Raw genomic sequence first — 21,266 nt, 5'->3', positions numbered from 1 at the left:
ATTGCAATTTCTAAATTTTTCATTGAATAGTAAAGTAAATAATTGTATAACATGTTGAGGCATAAGACAGAACTACTCCAGGACATCCTACCATCATGGTTTCTGTGCTTCCTCCCTCCCCCCCTCCCATTTGAAGGTTTTTTAAATAGTGCATTGTATTTTAAATATATTCTGTGTTCTTTACTACAAACTGTGCTCTTTTTTCAGTTACAAACTCAAGGAGAAGTACAATAGCCAAAAAGGATTTAACATGAATTCATAAGAACATATTTTACCCATAAAGAATGCATTCACACTTTTGTGGAATGAATTACAAGAAAATCTCCCATAATTGAAGCATTTAATGCATTTGAACCGATAGGGAATGCTAAAAAACACTGGAACATTGTGTAATGTTTAAAGGGGCATTTGGAAGTTTTTAAATCAAGCGTCATTTAAAACAGATTGAAATTACGGATTGTTTTTTTATTACACAGTCTCAAAGAGTAACTTCCATAAATAGACAAGAATAAACTACATTCAGACTATCTGTTAGAATACTTCTTAGCAAAGACAAATGAAAACTCAGATTGCTGACATCCCTTTGAAGGACAATTTTCTTTTTTTCTTTTTGTCCCAGCCCTTGTTTTATTTATTCAGCTCTGCACACTTTTTTATTTTTAATTATCCTAAGGAAATGAAGGGGGGGGGCAAAGATCTTTGTTTTCCAACTGAGACAGTGAAATATGTTCCAAAGCTGCTTTTGTTTTTAATTTACAGAAGCCCTTGTGTCTAATCTACTAAGCCAACAAATAATCTGTTTGCCAGGTTTTTTTTATGAGAGTCATGAAAAGTACACACAGTTGCTGACTTTATTCTTTTTTTGGATGCACATTCATTCTCTGTTGTAAACTTGAAAGGATCCTTTTGGAGAACTTATGACAATGGGTATATTTTTAGCTGAGTATTTTGTTTCCCAGGAATTTTTTTAACTAGTTACTTGGGTAGCTCAATCGTCTCTTCCTAAGTGTCATCAAAAGTGTCATGCTAGCCTAATCTAAATGGTAAGAAAGCAAGTCTGCGTGCCTACTGATGAAATGAGATGTATTGTTTAAAAGTGCAGTGGAAGGGAGCCAGAAATGTGTTCCCATCCAAACTAAGATCTATAGCAGACAATGACCACTCTTGACCAGATGCAGCCCTGCACAGGAAAACCTGCCCAATGGCTGGGTTACTCCATGAATGTGTATTTATGGAGTTTCCATTTTATTGCTCTCTTTGAGAATGGAGTTTTCAGCTCCATTTCACAGAACTGGCAGGAGGTGAGACCCACCAAAACCTTGGATGTGCTGAGATCCACAGGGAAATCCTGTGACTCATGAGATAGACAAAGAGCAGGGACCGTAACACAGAGATATAGTGTCTTCACACTGCTTTCTCTGCAGAGACGTGCTATGAAAGGCTGTTCAAGAAGATGCATGTATGTGTATGTGTGTGGGTGTGGGTATATATATATAATTACACACATACACACATGAGATTCACTGCTGGGGGAAGGAGGAAGAGCGGGGATCCTGGGCCAGCATTATTCACTGCAAAGAAATCTCCACTGGGATGATACCACATTTCATCTTTCTCTCTCATCCCTAATATTCCAACCTAGCACAATGGAATCTCAGGGGCTTCTGAAAGTCTTGCTGAAGGAGGTGAGCATGATGCTGAGCTGCTAATCGCTCTTCCATCCCTCTCCAAAGCTGGTTTGTCAGGGCTTTGCTCCCACCTTAGTGAGATGCAGAATACAACTCTGTGCATCTATGTCCAGAGATGTACATCTTGCCAGTTTGCTCTTTCCCTCTCTGAAATAATGTAGAGATAGAGCCACGGTGGAGATAACAACAAAACAACACAACTGTTATGGTTCTTTTTGTCATAGCCCATTTACTGACTTTCTTATGTAATACATTTAATGTATACTTAAAGAAATGAACAAGGACTTCTAGAGGAGAGAAACCGGGGAAGAAATTAAAGAGAACTGCTGCCTGTCTCCTAAATGTTCCAAGACATACATCTTTCATCTTGCAAAGGTGCACTCTCCCCTTTTCCCATCTATCCCCAGTCCCACAGAGCCAGAATATGTTGACTTTCCAAGCACACTGAGTAGTCATGGGAGAGGGGCTAATGCACACAGAGGATGGGATTTGTGAATGGGAGAAAAGTAGAGGTTGGGGTGGGAGTTTTAATCTGTGTTGGGTTTGGTGACTACTGATCAGTAAGATGTGTTGTGGGAGGGAGAACGGTGGCTGCTGCTTGGTTTGACCTCTTCTTGTTTGTAAATTTAGGCCCAGGTTGCTCAAATGGCCACTGCAGATGGCTGCTCTTTGGTGGGGAGTTTAAATCTGTTTCAATTAAAATAAATAATTTCCCACCATTTCCCACCTGCTGCATTCAGGAGTGCTGTGGCTCCAAAAACATTTCTGGTGTGTCATGAGTCATGCCAAGCATAGAACACTTAAACCCAGAACAGTTAGGACTAGACAATTCTGTATTTCATCTTAAATACATTTTAAAATATATACCACTAAATAAGAGTTAACAGCTAAAAGTGGTGATTCTACAGCTACATATCCAAAATCAGTACATATGTCAGACCTGACTAAATTGCTCCTACCTCTTGTTTCCTTTCAACACACACATCTTTAGGACTTCTTTCTGCCTCTGTTACCCACAATACCTTATTCTTCAAGTAATGCCACTGAAATCACTGGGGTTGTTCATGAAGTAAGATGCTACCTATTGGGAGTAAGTGTGGCAAAATTTAGCTTTTGCGGGTTAAATTAAAAACTTACTAGTATAGGTCTTTCCTTCCATATTATCTTTTTCCTCTTCTTTTTATTATCCTCTTACTGTTTCCCCTTTGCAGAGTTGTGGCAGATTTTGAGGCCTTGCAGGTCAATTTGCTGTTGGAGGAGAGCTTAATGATGCAGAGTCAGAGTATTTTCTTAGCGGAATTTATTTACAAAGAAGCAGCTCTCCTGTGCCTCTGTCTCTTCTGGACTCTCCTGGAATTTCACAGATTAAACACATTAGCCCAAGTTAGCACCCTAAACCCTTATGAGGATGTGAGCTACTATTCCTTGTTCCTCCTTCAACCCCTGGGTTTTTAATCTTGGAAACCCCTAGCCCAAAGCTACTCCCTACCACCACATGACCTCAAAAGGCAAGACTGGTCATTAACCATGCTTTTGTGAAGCTGCTGTGCAATGCAAAGGAACATCAGACAAGGCTGGACTGCCCATGGGAAGGGGGATTTACCCCACACCATCCCCTTAATGATTTGGGGGGGGTGAGAGTGTTTATACTTGGCATTGACAATTGTTCTATGATGACTGAGGATGTTTATATTTTCCTGAGATCTCCCTAGGCTGCTTTCTACATTCATTGGGTTGCGGTAAAATTAACAGAAAGAACAAGTTACTGATCACAATGCATTGGTTTTCAGACATGCTGCGTGTTTGCTGTTGCATATCATCACTAGCGAGACATTTGCCAGTTTTCAGTGGCTCCCAGAACTCGCTTATACCAAAAGACAGTTTAAGAAAGTAAAACAACCCCACTGTCAGGCTGCTACTGCTTTCATTTTTTTTTTCATCTCATGACTTTACATACCCCTTGAGGCACATATATTCCAATGCGAGAACCACTCATATATAGTTTACATTACTCCACTGAACTGTATAAAGGTTCAAGAAAGCATCAAACAAGGTGACAAGATTCTCACCAAAAATCATTTTGTAACCAGTTGGAGATGTTCTGGCAACAAACTCAGAGGAAGAATACCATCCTCTGGTAGCCAATCATGGAGAAGGTGACAGTATAGCAGGAGGGGAAAGGAAAGACTGCATTTGGGATGTTTTATAAATCCTCAGCTTTGTCTATACTTAGCTTGTTAGATGATTTATGAGCACTAGTCTCTATAGCCAGTGTAACTGTTCACTTCAATTCTGCACGTTCCTTGATGGGTTGGTTACAATTTCACAGATGCTATCATCACACTTTAACTGTAATAATAATGTGTTTGAATTGTGCTGCGCCACATACCATTACTACATGGGATGCTGTCAGCCAGCTCCTCTGTACCGAGATATCCAATGCAGCGGTAGATGAATAGTGCAATTGGCTAAAATCAAAGATAGGAACTTGTTAGAACATCTCTTACCTGGTAGTTGCTTTGAAGGGAATGACTATTACTAAGACCCTTGAAGGGGTGGTTGGAGGGAGTGAGGGAAGTGCCTAAGGAAGAGAAAAAGAAGTTTCTACCCCTATCTTTTGCAACCTAATCCTGGAACATCATTATCCTTTATTATTTCTCAATAATATTATTATCCTTTATTATTTCTTAGGTGCCTCCAAGAAACAAGCACAAAATAGGGCCTGATCCTCAGCAGGTGTAAATGAGTGACCCTCCACTGAAGTCAATGGAACTATGTCAATTTATACCAGCTAAAGATCTGACCCATGGTCCCGGCCCAAAACAGATAATAAAACTGAGGGGCATGGTGGGCACCCTGTATAAGGGCTGCCTAAATATACTCAATTTAAGAGAGACTTTTGTTCAGTTTCTAACATCCAGCAAAAAAGGCCATAGACTCCAAGCTGAGGTTGCAAGATAATGCACTGAGTGCAGTTGTCATAAACAGATAGCTAAGGGTTAATGTCTCTTTCACCTGGAAAGGAGTAACCTGAAACACCTGACCAGAGGACCAATCAGGAAACAAGACTTTTTCAAATCTGGGTGGAGGGAAGTTTTGGGTGTGAGTTCTTTGTTCTTTGTCTTGTGTCTGACCCTCTCGGCTATGAGAGTGATTTTTCTATCTCCAGCTTTCTAATCTTCTGTTTCCAAGTTGTAAGTACAAAGATAGGAAGACCATAGGTTTATATTGTTTTCTTTTGTATTTACATGTGTGTAGTTGCTGGAATGTGTTAAATTGTATTCTTTTGGATAAGGCTGTTTATTCATTTTTCTTTTAAGCAATTGACCCTATATTTGTCACCTTAATACAGAGAGACCATTTTTATGTCCTTTTCTTTCTTTTTATATAAAGCTTTCTTTTTAAGACCTGTTGGAGTTTTTCTTTAGTGGGGACTCCAGGGAATTGAGTCTGCAGCTCACCAGGGAATTGGTGGGAGGAAGACGTCAGGGGGAAAATCTCTTTGTGTTAGATTTACTAAGCCTGACTTTGCATACCTTCTAGGTGAAGCGGGGGCGGGGGGGATTAGACCTCTCGGTACTTCTGTTTCCAGGACTGGAAATAGGGAGCGTGGAGTCCCTCTGTTTAGATTCACGGAGCTTGCTTCTGTGTATCTCTCCAGGAACCCAGGGAGGGAACACCTGGAAGGGAGAAGGGGGGGGAAAATGGTTTATTCCCCTTTGTTGTAAGATTCAAGGAATTTAGGTCTTGGGGTCCCCAGGGAAGGTTGTTGAGGGGACCAGAGTGCCCCAAATCACTCTAATTTTTTGGGTGGTGGCATCTTTACCAGGTCCAAGCTGGTAACTAAGCTTGGAGGTTTTCATGCTAACACCCATATTTTGGACGCTAAGGTCCAGATCTGGGAAAAATGTTATGACAGCAGTATGGTGGAAAGTGGTGGAGGCAGGGGAAATAGAAAATTTTATGACTTCAAACCAAAGGCAATTCTATTTTACCTTTATTTTATTATAATGTGGGAGCACCTATGGGGCCCCTATCCTGGATAAAGGCCCCACTGCACTAGGCACAGTGTTTCATTTCCACAGCTTTCCTCGACACTTTTTCTATTTAGTGTTTAAGCAAGCAAGCCCAGCCTCTATTATTCTTGGCTTTCAGTGAAGTCCTAAAGGCGACTTTAGGACAAGAGACTGGACAGTGAGGATAAGCCGTAGAGACGAGGTGTCACATAGTGACATTCAAACAGTATCTAACATTATAGCAAGCCAAGTAAATTGTATCATGTGTGAACACTTTTTTCCCAATGTGAGAGTTCCATTTCAAAAGGGTAATTATCTGAGATTAGGTACCTAATGCAAATTGCCCCTCCCTGATGCCACCAGAATGGTTTTGGGCTCAGCTTTGCCTGCCTACTAAAAAAAAATCAAGGGATATGGATACCCTACTAACTCTAGGGTAATACTGTGCCCTGTGAGGTGGCAACAATCCCCAGAAGGAGTGGGAGGGGATTAGAGAGGAGAAATGAGGCCTGTCATTAAAGGAGAAGTTCTAACTACTGCATCTAACTAAAGGAGAAGTTCTAACTACTGCATCTAGCTACACAGAGGAGTACATCACACATGCAAATGTTTCAGCCTCTGAAGGAGAACAATCAAAGAGGAAGCTGACATCCTGAGGCAGATTAGGTTGGAGAGGACACAGGCCCCTTTCGAAACCACTGACATGTAAACACTTTTAAAGTTGTTTTCAGATACATTTTAGAGCTTTGTTGATTTTGTTTGTTATGAGTAATTTTTAGGCAGTTCTACTGTTTCGTTAAAAGAAAAAATATTTGAAGTTAATGTTACAATTTATCTCAGACTAGTGTTTGAAACTCTTTGATTTCTAATGGTATTTGAATGAACCTGAATATCTCCATCTTAGGCTCTCATCATGAGAATTGACTCCTGGTGGGGAACAGAGGGCTGTATAATTAACACAGCAGCCCCCCACTCAGAAATACAACAGTAACATTCAATGAAGAGATAGCGAACCAGTACTTCTCCTTCTTTTTAGAGATTTTAAAAACACACTTAGTGAAAACTCATCTCTCCTGAAGACACACAGAAATTCCATTTAGGGAGATTCCCATGAGGCAATCTTTTCTATTGCCAGGGATGTGTAATCTATAAGCAGTTTTATTCTATTGCCTTATCCCTAGGGGAGGGTCCTACCAGGTGAACTTGTTATGGGATGGGTGAAACAGTAGTAGTAGTCCTACCAGGTGAGCAGATGTTGGGATGGGTAAAATAGCAGTAGTAAAAGAAAACTGCTGTGACCAAGTATCATAGATCCTGACAGATTCTGAACAGCCTCAAGTCCCACTGAAATGCATTAAACTATATCTGAATTCCTAATAGTGAAGTGCTATGTTACCCAGTTAATTTTGTTTTAATTCTTTCTATGGTGTGAAAGCTATTCATGATTTGTGGCAGAACTTCAAGTAGAAAGATAGCCTGATTTTATTGTATTTATATGATAAGAAACAAATCACTTTCTCATGGGAGCTGAAGGCACAAGAATGGTGCAACAATACTGGAGACTGAAGTCCTCTAGCCACAGAAGAGATACAACAAGGGCAGTGGCAGGGCCTGGTGCCTTGACCTGAGAGACCATTTCTAGGGTGCCCCCCTTCCACACTTTCAATTCTTGGTCTCTCCCTGGAGACTGGAAATACATGAGGTCAATTACAGTCAGTTGTGGCTGTGGAGACTCTGCTGCACTAGCTTAATCAATAGATGTTTTGTCTACTAGCCTACTCTCAGACGCACAGTTACTGACAGTTCTGCTGTCCCAAGTGACAGTTGATTCTGTCAGTATCAAAGAGTTAGTCCTGGATGAGATGGTGATATTTGTGAGAGGTACACATGTCCCCTAGGAAGTGGACTGAGAGGAACATATTATGTTTGGAGAGGAACATGGCATATGTTGCAGCTATAATGCAGCAACATAAATATCAGGGTTGGTATGAAAAGGGAGCCTAAATGTAGATTAATAATGATTTATTAAACTGAACAAAACCAGTACATACAAGCAGCACAACTGCTGGTCTTTTACAAAGATTTAAATTCTCTAATCATTTCATTATCTTTGTAATTAGGAACACTAAGGATTTGTTTAACCTTAAGAAAACTATATACAGGTTAGCTGTAACTCCAGCTAAAGTCAATGGAAAGTTTCTCTAGTATTTAATTCAATAGAAGTTGGGTCAAGCCCTCTGATTAACCCAACCCCTGGGATGTGAAGTGGATGTAAAATGCTACCAGCTCAGAACAGAAGTGTTGTACGCCCACTTGTAGGGTTACCAGATAGCAACTGTGAAAAATGGGACTGTCCCTTTAAAAACGGAACATCTGGTCACCCTACCCACTTGTGAAAATGACTTTGCAATAGGCAGGGCAACAAAGAAATCAGGCCTCATGTTTTTAAACTAAATTGTCATTGGCAATAGCATCTGGAATTATTGCATTAGTTAGTTTAGTACTAGGATCTGCTGCAATCAAATCTCTGCATAGATGGCACTCACCGACATCCAAGAGGGAAGGTGAGGGTTTCTGCTAGGAACCATGTTAGAAGCAGCAGAAGACACAGTGATCTTTGTTTCCTTTGACAACTTTGACTGCTGTGCTTCTGGGACATATTTCCCCTTTAAACAGTGGTAACTAATCATAAATGGTTAACACAGCTAAATCCCACCTATAATTTGGAAATCTATGCCTACTTAAAAAATAAATTGAGTCTTTTAAAAATCTATTCAGTACTTAGCAACACTTAATATTTATATAATATGTTGCATCTTCAAAATGCTTAAAAATATCAAAGCCCAAATTCTACTCTCAATTACACTATGAAGCCAATTGAATTACTCCAGTGGACCTGCGGAACAGCCCTATTATCGCTGTGTTAAAGCTAGGGAAACTGAGCCACAGAGAAATCACATGACTTATGCAAGGACATACAGTGAGTTATTGGAACCAGCAGCAGACAGTGTGAGAAGATACTGTCTAGCAAAGCCTTTGGGCCCTGAGCTTGTGTTGTGCTGCCCATTGAAGTAGATGAGGGTTAATGGTGGATGGGGAAGATGTGAAGAGGGGATTAAATGTCATACATCTACGACTCACTCTGAGCACCAGTTGCCCTTGCCACTAAATGAGGCAGCTGTGTCTAGTGGAAGATTACTGATGAGACACCTACCAAATTTCTCAGACGGATGATTTTCCAAATTCCCCCCACATGCACACACAGCAGGTTTCTTACACTACAGAGACGGGAAATCGGCCGCAACTGGGAACCAAAGGTGTCATGTATACCATGGAGATTAAAGACCAGCTATTCAAAGAGGCATTAACCTGGATGGACTGGTCAAATTCTCCCTAATGCTGTTTTCTTCTGGGAACCCCAAGAAGAAAAGAAGAACTTGTTTGATAGTCACATTTCAAAGAGAACCTTTCTGTGAATATTTTCAATCAGAAAATGATATAACAAACACAAAGGCACACATATGTGCATGCGCACACAGCATATACTTATGTATATCTAGAGCTATCTATAAACAGCAAAGGAGGTCCTTTCATTTTGCCTTTTGTGCTGTTCACTCCAGGAATCCATCCTTGATCTTGACACATCTGCTAGTTTATAATGAATACTTTTCCAGCTTTTATGGTTGGCATCAAGAAAGCACCTGGGAGTAAGATTTTTCACTGTGGATCTGTGGGTTGTTGTTTTTTTAAAGAGTCTACTTTGGTCTTTGCCTTATAATAAACATTTATTTTTATTGTAACGAAACATTTTATTGATTCGGGCAGTAACAAAACAAAAAAGAAAAAAGCAAAAAAGTAAACAAAAGCATGTCTGCCGTACTGCTGCTGTGGAAAGTAATGTAAGTGAATGTATTTGAAAAGCATCATCTAGTAACGCAAAACATAGCACTGGGAGTTAAGAGAGCTAGGGTCTCTTCTTGGCTATGTCACTAACTTGCTATCCGTGACCTTGAGTAGTGTCTCGCTCTTCCAATACGTAAAATGGGGATGGTATTAACTCCTTACAGGAGCTCTGGCAGAGTTCTGTTTACCTAAGGTACTTATACAACCAGGGCCGTCTCTAGTGGGGCTGTGGGGCCTGGAGCAAATCAGTCTGTATGGAGGCTCCCTTAACATTTTTATACAGGTGAAATCTGGTTACAGTGAACTTCAAGGGCAGCTGCTGGCTGCAGCTTAAATATTGATAGCACCCAGCTGTATAATTATAATGTTATTATATTATATTGTAGTTCTTTTTTATAATTATAATGAAGTTCATATATTTAAAAAATAACTCACTGATCACGATCAGTGTCACGCTGCTTACATTCTGAAATCCTCCTTCCTGGGCTTTCTTGCAGCAAACTCACTTCCCAGCCGCATATGGTCTTGCTACTCTCAGTGGATTTTTTAAAAATGTAATTACACATTCGCAACATTGAGAGCTCATGTCTTCGGAACTGGGTGGCTCTTGGAGGACCTATGTGGCCCCCAGTGCTGGAACCCCAGGACCCTCCAGCATGGTGGAGGGGCTCTAAAAGCTGTTTTCTCTGGGAACTGCGGCCGGAGGGAGGTGGAAAAGCAGATGGATGGAGGACCCCAGTAGTGATGGAGACAGCAGAGTTGTGGGACCCCAAGTTCTGGTACTGCGGGGAGGGGGACCCCAAGGCTGAAGAGCTGAAAGGCAAGGAGGACACTCAGGCAGGGGGTAATAAGGGCTAGCCCTGGCCTGGAGGTGGCATTGGAGGACCCCACCCAGTGTTGGGAGAGGGGAGAAAGGGCAGTGGAAGGGGGCGGTGTGGGGCAATGGATGAGGGAGACTACTGGCTGATACTCACCTGTACCAGGGGCCCCCCTATGTGCTGGTGGAGGGTCCCTCTGGAAAAGGGAAGGGTCCTTCTGAGGTGGAAAGGCAGAGTCAGGGTCAGCCTGCCCTAGCACTTGTGGTTAGAAGCACTAGGACCCTGTGGCAGCAGGCAACACCGGGAGCAGGCAGAGCAGAGTGGAGCAGACTGGGGCCAGGTTGCTCGTTGCTGCTGCCACAGAGACTGAGCCTGGGCCCAGGCCAGTTTGTGTGGGGCACAGGCCTGACTCCTGATGCTGGTGCCAGGCCCTCCACTACCCCCCAGGATGCCCTGCCCCCTCCCTGCCCCTACATCCCCCTGAAGTTCAGGTTTCCCCAAAGCGCAGGGCCTGGGGCAGTTGTCCCGGTCTCCTCTATGAACAGAATGGCTCTGTATACAACCCACATCACTGTAGAATCTGAGCACCTCATGCATTAACATATTAATCCTCACAATCCTCTGTAGGGAAGTGCTATTATCCCCATTTTACAGGTAGAAACTGTGGTTAAGTGACTTGACCAAGGTCACACGGGGGTTCTGTGACAGAGTTCTGAGATCCTCAGGTGGGCGGTAATAGGATTTTTTTTTAATATATTTGAAACTGATGAAACTGAGAATGGCATAAGCCAGTCAGAGATCTAAACAAAACATGATGGATATCACCATACTATCATAAAGAACCAAGGCCACTACCATCTCCAGTCAAATCACACCTAGGCACTAAATAAACTCAATTACTTTGGCCCAGATCTTCAGAGGATTTAGGCACCTAGCTCCCACTGAAATCAACATCATTGTGGCATTCCTTCCTCCATTCTTCATGTGTATTGCATCTACTTAGCACTGGAGGGCTCTTCAAGGCAGGGACCTTGTCTCCATACCGGACCATAAACTGCTTACATTATTGAAACCATTATAAATATCAAATATTCTTATCAGTTAAAGGAAAGTAGAAGTAAAGCTATTTTAAAATGGTTAAAAAAATTTACACAATATTTTTGATCAGTTGTATAAGCTGCTTGGGAAAATAAAACCTAACAATTCTTTTTGAAATGTCAAATAGCTCTAATTATGCCAGGAACATTTGCTCCCCAGTCACTGGCCTCTGCTATTTACATTTAATGTTAAAGAAGAATCTGCTAATTCTTGATAGTATTTACATTTAAAAGGCCTGATTCTCTACTGCCTTGCACCTTCTATAGTCATTTATCCCTGTGATAACTGAACACAATGTAGATGTAAAATATTGATGTTTTGAGCCTGGCAGCTTTCTTTGCACAAGTATAAATAACTGCACAAAGTGAGAGATGCTGGAGAATCAAGCCCATAAGCCTGTACTTAAACTAGCCAGTACTTAAAATGCAGTAGTTAGAGGCCTGCACTTAGAAAGCACATACCTTCTGTTCCTATTGCACATGTGTGCAGTTAAGCTGTAACTGTGGTGTCTGTATATACATGGCCACAGATGGGTCCATTACACCATCTGAGTGTAGGGAGGTGCTGTGTTTCGGGAAATACAGGCTGCCTCCAGGGATGCCAGGCATTTAAGTCCAGCCCATCTCTGAATTTTTCAGTGAAGCCTTTTTTCCAATCAATTCCTCGGCTTCAAATGCATCTTAAAACCAGCAGACATGAAAAGGTAAATAAAGAGGAGCTTCTACTTCTGTCTCTTTATGAATACTTATGAAAATATGCAGATCAAAGCTTCTTCTCCTGCAAGTAAATTTTAAGTCTCCTGTAGGACTCAAAGGCAAAGTGTTAAAACTCATTTTATATTTCAGTTAGCATAAAGCACATGACTAAGCAATGATTTTGCAACGATCGTCCCTAGTTTTTGAGGCTGGGTGAACTGCTTCAGAAATAGCACAAATCAGCCTAAACAGTACTGTTCTCCCGTCACCACAACACTGGAAAGGGTCGGACAAGTCTGAAGAAAGAACCATTTCAAGTCCTCTCAGCCTCTCCCCTAACAAGCAGTCTAGCTACCTTATGCACTTGAAAATTGTTTCAAAAGAGAATGACCCTAGATCAAGCCTAATCCACTTAGTTGCTCTGATAAACTGTACCTAAGATCTTCCTCCTGAAATGAACTGCCCATGGCATCAGCCAACCTTCTTTTCCCCCTCAAAGCTACATTATCCCATGATCATGTTGACGGCTGCTCCAGTCCCACCATATTCTTCCATCTGACGCATGTGGGTTTAGTTTAAGCCTCCTAGGCACAGCTGTTTTCTTTTGCACACAATGCAGAGGAGAAGGGTATTCTTGTGGCTAAGGCACTGAACTGTGACTCACGAGATCTTGATTCAGTTCCCAGCTATACTACAGACTCCAGGTGACTTTCTTTCTGTCACCTTTTGTCTCATCCGTTTAGACTAAGTTCTTTATGGCTGAGACTAACTCTTACTGTGCATTTGTACCATGCCTAACGTGAGGGGGTCCAGATTTCAGGAATATTACAGATTTGAAGTTCTTAGTGTGTGACAGAGAGAACTCTAGCGGCTGAGTGGCTTTGTCCAGGGAGACATACTCTTTGTGGAGAGCACTGACAGATAGATAAAAGTAGGTATATCAGTGGTTTTCAAATTTTTTTTCTCACGATCCAGTTGAGGTAAATTGTTGATGCCTGCCACCCAACGGAGCCGGGGATGAGGGGTTTGGGGTGCTGGGGTGATGGCTGCAAAGTGGGGCCAGGAATGATGGTTCATGTTGTGGGAGAGGGCTCTGGACTGGGGCAGGGAGTTGGGGTGCAGAAGGGAGTCAGGGCTCTGAGCCGGGGGTGCTAGCTCTGGAGTGGGGTAGGGTCGGGGCCGCAGATGAGGGTTTGAGGTGCAGGAGGGGGATCCAGGTTTGGGGGCGCTCTGGGCTGGGGCAGGGGGTGCAGTGCAGGAGGGGGGCAGGGCTCTGGGCTGGGAGTGACGGTTCTGAGGTAGGGCAAGGGATGAGGGGTTTGGGGTGCAGGAAGGGGTTCTGGGTTTGGGGGGTCTCAGGGCTGAAGCAGGGGATTGGGGTGCGAGCTTACCTCAGCCACCTCCCGGTCAGCGGCACAGCAGGGGGTGCTAAGGCAGGTTTCCTGTCTGTCCTGGCACGGTCGACCATGCTGTGCCCTGGAAGCAGCCAGCAGTAGGTCCTACTCCTAAGAGTAGGCACGCAAATGGCTCCGTGCGGCTCTCACCCTCATGCACCATCCCCACAGCTTCCATTGGCGGAGTCAGTGCTCAGGGCTGGGGCAGTGCACAGAGCCCCGTGGCCCCCCTGCCTAGGAGCCGGACCTGCTGCTGGCCGCTTCTGGGGCACAGTGCTTTGTCAGAACAGGTAGGGACTAGCCTGCCTTAGCCAATGGGACTTTTAATGGCCTGGTCGGTGGTGCTGACCAGAGCCACCATGACCCAGTGCCTTTCATTCCACGACCCAGTACTGGGTTTGAAAAACACTGAGCTCGATGAAGCGACTTAAAAGAACATTTTGGGGTGGTAAGAGATGCTCAGAGGCAGCAGGAAAAAGGGGATGAAGACTGGACTGTTACGGGTTATGCCTCTTAGGAAGCCACCTGATTTGCTGAGATACCCCTGAGTCTACCTGTTCTGCCAGCATGGGCCCCCTTTAATCTGTTTTGCTAAGCCAGGCTATTAAAGCCTCCTCTAACACACACACACACACACACACACACCACAGGGTCACACCCAGTTTCAGATCAGCTCTGGGAAGACTCAGTTTAAGGGACTTGCTTCAGCACTCAGTTGTCCACCTCCCTTAGAATGCAGACCCAAAATTATATTATGAAATCTGTCTCCTCCCTTATTGTGTGGGAACGTTTTCCCCACTCCTCCCTCAACCTCATTAGAAATTATAGAAACTGGGTTTATAAAATAAAACAAATTTTATCACCTACAAATGGCAGATTTTAAGTGGCAAAAGGGGTAGCAAACAGAACAAAGCAGATTACTAAGCAAATGAAACCAAACATGCAAACTAAGCTAATTTCACTAAGGAAATTGGTTACAAATAGTATTTCTCACCCTAGATATCATTGAATGCAGATTATAGAAAATCTTGAAAGGCTGCTGCACTGGTCTCCCTCTTGAGACCCCAGGTATTATTACTCACAAGCTATTACTCACCCTTCCAGCTTGGGTTCAACCCTTCTCCTCTCAGTTCAGTTTTTGCTTCCAGATCTTTTTTCAGTGTCTCTTTGGGTGAGGAGGCAGAGAGAGAACCATGATGATGTCACTCTCCTGCCTTGTACAGCTCTTGTGTAAGGCAGAAACCCTTTGTCTTCCAGTGGAAAACCAATGGCATTCCAAAAGGGGAGGAGGGGTATCCAGTATCAAGTGACTTGGACCCCGGTCTCTGAAGGGCTGTGGCAGCCATTGCTCTTAGGCTATCTCCAGCATCCACAGGAAGATTAAGCTCTTTTACAGTCCATTGTCTCTGCTAATGGTTCATTAGCCCTGGCTGGCTTTTCTATTGTTGTACCTGAAGGGCTGGTTGGGGTTGACAACCAAAGTAACATATTTGAAATACAAACACATAGTTAATATTCCTAACTTCAGATACAGAAATGATACAGGCATGCAAATTGGATAATCACATTCAGTAATACATAACCTTTCCAATGATACCTTACAAGACCCATCTTGCATAAAGTACATCTCAGTTATGTCATATTCATGTCATATGCATATTTTCATAAGGAATATGGAATGGAATGTCACAGTAAGTTATGCTCAGAGGCAGCAGGAGGAAGAAGGGGATGAAGGGAGAGGAATTAACTGGGTACTTTTATTTGTTGGGTAGGGATAGCCACATCACCAAGCAGGAAGGTTATTGATTCAATAGTAGCATTTCTAATGAATAGTAAAAGGCTAGTAGTGGTGGTTAAGAATGAACACTGAGTTGGAGGAGGAATAACAAAGTGGACTGAGCCAAAAATGATCATTTACTTTCCCCCTTTGATTTGTGTAGCAGGGTGGACCTCTGCTCCTGCCCTGAAGGGGTTAAAAACAGCCCTGGGAAGGGGCTGGGGCTGGAGAAAGCAGCCTTTAGGCTGTGCTGATTGAAGAAGTGGCTGCAGCTGGGGCCACGCCCCAAACTGAGCCACAGGGCCTAATAAGAAAGCCAGGAAAGCCAAGGGCAGGCAGTCTCTCTCTGACTGTGCGGGCGGGCCAGGCCGGCAGGGGAACTCACCCAGGGGGACCTAGAGGAAGGCAGGGCTGGGAAAAGGCCTTAAGAGCTGGAAAGCCGTAGGCCAGCAACTCCTCAGGCTGCAGAGCTGGTTCTAGGCCTCTGAGGTACTGGGCTTGCAGAGGGGCAGCTAGAGAGTGGGTAAAGGCAGCCAGTTCAAACCCCTTGTTGCCTATGATGATTGGCTGATACACTGCAGTCTACCCCAGGGCATGAGGGCTAAACAGAGACTGGCAGTAGCCATGACTGAGGTGAAGAGGGGATAGTGGGGAGAGGGTTCCCCTGGGAGGGGGGAGACCCAGTTAAAGCAGCACTGGGGTCCAGAGAGGGACATGGGGAGTCAGCAGCGGACAGGTGGATCACCAGCCTGCAGAGGGCACTCCGGGCTGGAATATGAGCTAATTCCCTGAAGTCACCAGCAGGAGGTGCCACAGGGGTGAGTCTGACATGTCTACATATGGTAGAGAATGCAGGCATAGTAGTCCACCCCTGATACAAGGGGTCAGGGCAAGGACTGTGGAACTATTGCCTGGATGTTGAGGTGGAGAGACAAGAAGGGATGATGGATCCTGTGTATGCAGGGGTTTACTATGCAGAGACCTCAGGTGTGGTCCCTAGTTGGGTACAGGGGCTCAGTGCCCCAGCAGAAGGGGGATGATGACCCACAGGGACTGCTGGAGGTGCTATGGGTCCTCCAAGAGCAGGTGAACCAGCTGGTGAAAGAGGAGCAGGTCTTGCGGACACTCCTTGGGTGGGAGTTTAGAAGACACCGTGGGGGGCATGGGCTGCAGACTACCAGGGCCAGGAGGCCCATGGCAAGGGCTTGCTACACCTGCGGTCAGACAGGACACGTGAGACAGGACTGTCCCTACGGGTCTGGAGGTGGGAGACCTCATCCCAAATGGGGACAGCAGCAAAGCTCTCAAGAGATCCACTGGGTAAGGGGACTCAGGCGGCTGCGGGCATGTTGGGCCTGTGGGCAGAGAGGACACCGCGAGCGGGAGTGCCCTGCCCCAAGGAACAAGACCCAGGGCAACCCAGGGAGGGTTGGCCAGACGAGGGATGAAGGAAAGATGCCGAGGCCTGGTGCAGTATGGCTGCCGGGTGCCTGCTGGGGCTGCCGGGTGCCTGCTGGGGCTGCCGGGTACCCCGGCATATTAGGAGGCACTGCCCCCTCAGAGGAACTGAGGAGAGGCCAGAGGAGGTGCCTGTGAGGCCAGAAGGGCTAAAACTGCTGGAAGTGGCAACTGGAATTATGAGACCCCTGCAGGAGGCAGGAACCCAGACTGGCCTGGGGTTTGTTGCCAATGAGGAGACCCCGCAGGAGGCTGGGACCCAGACTATCGCCCCACCTGTCAGGGAGAGAGAGACCCAGACGAGGTGGGCCCAGCAAGCGACGGGGGCCCCGAGCGGACATATCTGAGAAACAAAATGGACCCAGGTGGTTGTGGGACAGACCACCAAGGGGACCCAGACCCTGAGGGAAGAGGGCCTTGGGGACTCAAATTTAAGGGCACGGCTGGAGGAAGCGGAGCGGGCCCTCCATGAGTCTGAAGCGAGTGCGATGGACCTCGCTAAAGAGCATGCGGCTGTCGTCAAGGAGGACGTCCACTTGCGGAAGTGTTTAGAAGAATCGGAAAGGAAGCGAGTGGCACTGGAGGCACATGGGCGGCCGGTCCAGGGGAAGAAGCCCCCCTATCCCTAGGGGTGGGGGTTTTGAGGGGGGAGGTGTGTAGCAGGGTGGACCTCTGCTCCTGCCCTGAAGGGGTTAAAAACAGCCCTGGGAAAGGGCTGGGGCTGGAGAAAGCAGCCTTTAGGCTGGGCTGATTGAAGAAGTGGCTGCAGCTGGGGCCACACCCCAAACTGAGCCACAGGGCCTAATAAGAAGGTGTCATGGTATAATTCCCCACTCTGAACCTTAGTGTCCAAAAGATGGGGTACCAGCACGAATTCCTCTAAGCTCAATTACCAGCTTAGTACTTGTAGTGCTGCCACCAACCAGGAATTCCAGGGCCTGGTACACTCCGGTCCCCCCAAAACCTTGCCCAGGGACCCCCAAGACCCAGTCCCTCTGGAACTTAACACAAGGAAAGTAAATCCTTTCCCTCACCGTTGCCTTTCCCAGGCTTCCCCTCCCTGGGTTACCCTGGAAGATCACTGTGATTCAAACTCCTTGAATCTTAAAACAGGGAGGAAAATTCACCTTCCCCCCCTCGTTCTCTCACTCTCCCTGAGAGAGAAAGTAATCCTAACACAGAGAGAAATTAACCTCTCTCTCCCCCTTCCCTCCTTTCTCCCCACCAATTCCCTGGTGGATCCAGACCCAGTCTCCTGGGGTCTCACCAGAATAAAAAAACAATCAGGTTCTTAAACAAGAAAAGTTTTTAAAGAGGGAAAAACAGTACAAATTATCTTTGTAAATTTAAGATGGAATATGTTACAGGGTCTTTCAGCTATAGACACTGGGAATACCCTCCCAGCCTAAGTACACAAGTACAAATTTGAACTTCTTCCAGCCAAATACACATTTGCAAATAAAGAAAACAAACATAAGCCTAACTCGCCTTATCTACCTAGTACTCACTATTGTGGACATATAAAAGACTGTATCAAAGAGATTGGAGAGGAACCTGGTTGCACGTCTGGTCCCTTTGAGCCCCCAGAGTGAACAACCACCGAACACTAACAGCACAGCACAAAAACTTCCCTCCCTCAAGATTTGAAAGTATCCTGCCCCCTGATTGGTCGTCTGGTCAGGTGACAGCCAGGCTCACTGAACTTGTTAACCCTTTACAGGCAAAAGAGACATGAAGTACTCCTGTTCTATTAACCCTTAACTATCTGTTTATAACAGAAGGCCAGGAAAGCCAAGGGCAGCAGTCTCTCTCTCTGAATGGGGAGGGAGACAGGCCTGGCTGCTTGGGAACTCACCTGGGGGGACCTAGAGGAAGGCAGGGCTGGGGAAAGGCCTTAGGAGCTGGGAAGCCCTAGGACAGCAACTCCCCAGGCTGCAGAGCTGGTGCTAGGCCTCCGAGGTACTAGGCTTGCAGAGGGGCAGCTAGAGAGTGGGTAAAGGCAGCCAGTTCAAACCCCTTGTTACCTATGATGATCAGCTGATACACTGTAGTCTGCCCCAGGGCATGGGGGCTAAACAGAGACTGGCAGTAGCCACGACTGAGGTGAAGAGGGGATAGTGGGGAGAGGGTTCCCCTGGGAGGGGGCAGACCCAGTTAAAGCGGCATCGGGGTCCAGAGACGGACATAGGGGCCAGCAGCGGACAGGTGGATCACTGGCCTGCAGAGGGCGCTCCGGGCTGGAATATGAGCTAATTCCCTGAAGTCACCAGCAGGAGGCGCCGCAGGGGTGAGTCCGACATGTCTATAATTATATAAAGAGGCTAGAGATAAAATGGTCCTGGAAGTCAGCCAGGGAGGGATACAGAACATAGAAGAATGGAGGGTCTTGCAAAGAACAGAGCATTTAAAGAGTCACTTGCTTCCCTCGGCAACAATGGCTTAAAAGAAACAGCTCCTCCCTAGTGAGTAAGATGCAAGGTAAAAAAAAATGAAACATTAGGTGGAATGAATACTAAAATGAAAGTAAAACAGACGGTTCAAGTGGATTTTGGTAAGAATTGGCATCTCACAACAGTTTGTCTGACCCTTAGGTAACCCATGGCTATTGTTTTGGAACAGAATGGAATCATTTTCTTATTATGCCACCTTATTAATGTCAATGATAAAGGAAAGCGCTAACTAGGAATTTCAGAAACTACAAAACACAGAATGTGCTCAGAATTTGAAGGTATACAAGTCACTTCTCACACCTATGGATATGTATTTTATTCAAAGAGGAAAGATGCTCTTGTGGCTAAGCCATTACACTAGGACTCAGGGGTGCTAGGTTAATTTCCTACCTCTGCTTCAGCCTCCATGCATGACCTTAGAAAAATCACTTAATTGTTCTGTCGCTCAGTTCCCCCATCTGTGAAACACTTCAGTTACTCTGTACTTTCTCTGTCTTGTCTATTTAGATTGTAAACTCTTGGGGGCAGGGACTGGCTCTTACTTTGTGTTTGTACCATGCCTAATGCAATTAGGGCCCTTATCTCAGTGTGGCATCTAGGAGCTATGATAATACATATGTTGTTGGCAGTGTTGTATCTATGTTGGTTCCAGGATAAGAGAGACAAGGTGGGCAAGATCATATATTTTATTGGGCCGTCTGTTGGTGGAAGGAGACAAGCTTTCAAGGTTCACAGAGCTCTTCTTCAGGTCTGCCTTGAAAGCCTGTCTCTTCCACCAACAGGAGTTGATGCAGTAAAAATATTACCTCACCCACCTTGTCTCTATACCAGATATAATAAGGCATTTGATGAACACCTTTCAGAGTATACATGTATGCCTGTCTCGAAGTCCTTTAGAATTTATTCTAGTAGGTGCTACATGAAGATTTGTGGCCCTGGACAACAGATTAGCTTTGGCACGTAAGGGGTTGAGAAAAATATCTATTGATAGCTCTTTTTCCACTGTAGAAAACATAAATCCGTCCCTTCTCAATAAATAATAATGTAAAAGCTTTTAAGAAATCCCAGTCTTTAAACTTTACCACCACAGTACTAAACTGGCTACAAAAAAAGTTTCCATTAATCGGAATTAATAAGGAACCACCCCTTTACTTTATATGGGAGCAAGAGCCACCTTCTCTAAGGGAGAAATGTACATCAATCTAGAAACCCTGTTAATAACGTTAGAGTCTTGAACTTTAATGTATTAATGAATCGACGTGCGCCCATGCTGTAATCATGAATTTCAGTGTTGCCTTTGATGCTTCATTGGGCACAAAGCTCTTACAAAATGTTTGAAGTTTCTGGCTGTGTAATAATGATTTATAATTCTCTTGAACCAAAGCAAAATTTGCTAGTAAAAATCATTTTTGAAATAAAAAATAAATTGTGACTGGAGGGTCTGGATTTGTTTCAAAAAGCGATCACCCACAAGCAGCAAATTATTTAAAAAGCCACCGGTTCCAGTGTTTTGAGATAGAGAGCGTACAACTCAGAATTTCAAAGTACTGTTAATTAAGATCAGTTTATTAAAATGTCAATCTTTTTAACCAAAATTTCTTCACGATGAATAGTAGCTGCAAGTTCCCTTATGTTCAACATTTCATGGAGTGAGTATTTTTGCTTGTGCTGTATGTCTACATTAGCTCTTCTCCTCACAGCCTTTCTTTCCTTTGTCAGTGTTTACCTGCAGAACAAATGGCCTTTCCACATCTATTGGACTGTTCTTCCTACTGCTCTATCAGCAAGTTCTCTGTGGAATGTTCAAACTGCTAAGCATATGGTTGAACAGATCCAAAAGTCCCATAAGACTTGCTTATTCTTGTACAGGCTGATCCATGGCCTGTACAAGTCAATGGAAAGACTCCTACTGACTTCAGGGAAACCTGGATCAGGCCGCTGGTGTCTCACCATAACTTGGAATGGGTTT

The 21,266-nt window shown here is 44.7% G+C and overlaps 1 long non-coding RNA gene across 1 annotated transcript in view; it reads right to left on the bottom strand.

Moving 5' to 3' along the window:
* The window catches only part of LOC127051797 (uncharacterized), a 45,980-nt gene extending 31,191 nt beyond the window's left edge, over positions 1-14,789 (bottom strand). Inside the window, exon 1 of the long non-coding RNA XR_007774607.1 lies at positions 14,709-14,789. This is a non-coding gene — a long non-coding RNA (uncharacterized LOC127051797). The remainder of the gene's footprint in view (positions 1-14,708) is intronic.
* Positions 14,790-21,266: the final 6,477 nt, after the last annotated feature.

The sequence above is a fragment of the Gopherus flavomarginatus genome, chromosome 5 (genome assembly GCF_025201925.1).
Source record: "Gopherus flavomarginatus isolate rGopFla2 chromosome 5, rGopFla2.mat.asm, whole genome shotgun sequence".
In the NCBI taxonomy this organism is placed as follows: domain Eukaryota; kingdom Metazoa; phylum Chordata; order Testudines; family Testudinidae; genus Gopherus; species Gopherus flavomarginatus.
Note: the sequence above shows the minus strand (reverse complement) of the source record. Positions and strands in the feature narration are given on the sequence as shown.